The following is a 3456-nucleotide window of genomic DNA, read 5'->3' on the forward strand; positions in this document are numbered from 1 at the left end:
TTTGTTTGTTTACAGAGCAGCCAAATGAGAGCGTAGAAAATAAGTTGTGTTGTTTACAAGCGGTAATAGCTGGTAAGAAAAGCACCTCAGAACAAAGTTATCCACAATCCTCATGAAGGATTTAATGGCTTTACCACAAAATGTAGTACACTAGAGGGCAGCAGTGTCAAAGTGTCATAATAATTAAATTACACGGGTATTCGACAATCCAAGAAATTTAAAGCAATTTCCCCAGTTATTTTTACAATTTAAGATCAGGCCTGCAGGACTACAGACTCAATTGTTATCTGGGCCACAATTTTCAGAAATATCTGTTTTATAGGCAAATGTCAATCCCTGGTCAGAGATCTGAATGCTCTGCTGTTTTTAAACACGCACTACAAAAACACTTGTCAAAGACTATAAAAGCACCTACTACAAAAGGGCTAGTCAAAAATCGTCAATATGACAGAAGACCGTTACAATTTTTTTTACATCTGCAAAAACGCTGGTCAAAGATTCTATTCTCTATGACAGGATCACACTGCTGTTTTTTTAGCACTTGCTTAAAACACGCTTGTAATAACCCTGTGTAAGGCAGGAATGGGCTGCTGTTTTTAAGTACCTACTTCAAAAACACTAGTCAAAAATCCTCTTTATGATAGAAGCCCTTCACATTTTTTTAACATCTGCAAAAATGCTGGTCACAGATTCTCTATGACAGGAGCACACTGCTGTTTTTATCACTTGCTTAAAAAACCCCTACTAAAAACCCTTTTTAAGGCAGTAGTGTGTTGTTTTTAAGCACCTACTGCAAAAACGCATGTCAAAGATCCTCTAAATGACAGAAGCCCTATACTGTTTTTTAACATCTGCAAAAACGCAGGTCACAGATTCTCTTTATGACAGGACCACACGTACCGCAGGTTTTTAGCACCTGCTTCAAAAATGCTACTAAAAACCCTCTATAAGGCAGGAATGTGCTGTTATTTTGAAGCACCTACTGCAAAAACTGCTGTTTTTATCACTTGCTTTAAAAAACCCTACTAAAAACCCTTTTTAATGCAGTAGTGTGTTGTTTTTAAGCACCTACTGCAAAAACGCAAGTCAAAGATCGTCTAAATGACAGAAGCCCTACACTGTTTTTATTAACATCTGCAAAAACACTGGTCAAAGAATCTCTTAATGACCGGGACACATTACTGTTCTTAGCACTTGCTTCAAAAACGCAAGTATAAAACCCTTTTCTAATGCAGGATTGTGCTTTTATTTTTAAACACCTACTGCAAAATTGCGAGTCAAAGATCTTCTATATGACAGAAGTCCTACACTGTTTTTTATTAACATCTGCAAAAACACTGGCCACATATTCTCTTTATGACAGGAGCACATCTGCTGTTTTTTAGCACTTGCTTCAAAAATGCAACTATAGACCCTTTATAATGCAGAAGTGTGCTGTTGTTTTTAAGCACCTATACCAGGGGTCGGCAACCCAACATGTTGAAAGAGCCATATTGGACCAAAAATACAAATAAATAATCTGTCTGGAGCCGCAAAAAGTTAAAAGCCTTATGTAAGTGTTATAAAGAAGGCAACACATTTAAGTAAGTGTCTCATAGGGTCAGATAACTCCTGGAAATGACTGGCTTAAAACGGCCAAAGGTATAGATGTGTGTGCCCAAGTTAAAGGAAAGGACAGGCTGTCTTCTTCTAATGGATTTATTACAATCTTTGCAAGCTGTGTAATGTTTGCTGTGGACTGGAACAACATGATTTGATTGATTGATTGAGACTTTTATTAGTAGATTGCACAGTTCAGTACATATTCCGTACAATTGACCACTAAATGGTAACACCCGAATAGGTTTTTCAACTTGTTTAAGTCAGGGTCCACGTAATCAATTCATGGTACAAATATATACTATCAGCATAATACAGTCATCACACAAGTTAATCATCAGAGTATATACATTGAATTATTTACAATCCGATAACATTTGCTGTGGTTTGGAACAACATGACACATGATCAGAAATGCAGCCAATATTACATTCAGATAATGTGTCATGAGACATGCAAATATAAATTAAATACACAGAGGACATAAGTAAAGGAAATTAAATGAACTCAAATATACCTACACACGAGGCATATTGATGCAATATGTACATACAGCTAGCCTAAATAGCATGTTTCAATGGATTATTAGCACTCCACGCAAGTCAAAAACCTCAACAAAGCTCACCTTTGTGCATTCACGCACCGCATAAAACGTTTGGTGGACAAAATGAGACAAAGGAGTGGCATAAAACACGTCTTTCTGTGGCAGAGAAAGTTGTACATGTAAACAAACTACGGTGAGTTCAAGGACCACCAAAATGAGTACCGTATTTTTCGGACTATAAGTCGCAGTTTTATTCATAGTTTGGCCGGGGGTGCGACTTATGTGTGAAATTATTAACACATTACCGTAAAATATCAAATAATATTATTTATCTCATTCACGTAAGAGACTAGACGTATAAGATTTCATGGGATTTAGCGATTAGGAGTGACGGATTGTTTGGTAAACGTATAGCATGTTCTATATGTATAGTTATTTGAATGACTCTTACCATAATATGTTACGTTAACATACCAGGCACGTTCTCAGTTGGTTATTTATGCCTCATATAACGTACACTTATTCAGCCTGTTGTTCACTATTCTTTATTTATTTTAAATTGCCTTTCAAATGACTATTCTTGGTGTTGGGTTTTATCAAATACATTTCCCCAAAAAATGCGACTTATACTCCAGTGCGACTTATATATGTTTTTTTCCTTCTTTATTGTGCATTTTTCGGCCGGTGCGACTTATACTCCGGAGCGACTTATACTCCGAAAAATACGGTAGGACAAAATGGCGCTGGCCAAGGATAAACACAAACATATTAAACAGTGGGCTTTCTAACAATTAGGGAGGTTTGTGTTATGAGGTCCTCCTACAGAAACATTATTAAAACACCAAATATATTTTCCCCCCCATCTTTTTCCATTTTTGAAAAAGCTCCAAGGAGCCACCTATACAAAAACACTCGTCAAAGATTCTTTATGTAACAAGAATGCTTTGCTCTTTTTAGGAATGAGAGAAAACAAATGTGTCCCATGTCATTCACAGTTAGATAGCACTGGCTATCGTGGTGCAAAAAACGGTATGAAAAAAACAAGGTAGTCAAGAAAAATCCAGTTTTTGTGTTATGCGCTGGTCCCAAATGACAGCTGACCTATTGACCCATAACCTTACCTGGCCCCAGTTGTGCCGAGCGTGCAAAAGTGGCGGAAATTAATCGACACTTTTCATAGCAGCAAATAATTGCACTCACTCAGCTAAAGTGGCGCGAATACGAACATCGTCATCAATTCTGCCAATGCTTTTCCTTTACCCGGCACAAAGGCCCCCTCTGGGAGGTCTTCTAACCTTTTTTGCATGGCGTGT

The sequence above is a fragment of the Entelurus aequoreus genome, linkage group LG08 (genome assembly GCF_033978785.1).
Source record: "Entelurus aequoreus isolate RoL-2023_Sb linkage group LG08, RoL_Eaeq_v1.1, whole genome shotgun sequence".
Taxonomy (NCBI): Eukaryota; Metazoa; Chordata; class Actinopteri; order Syngnathiformes; family Syngnathidae; genus Entelurus; species Entelurus aequoreus.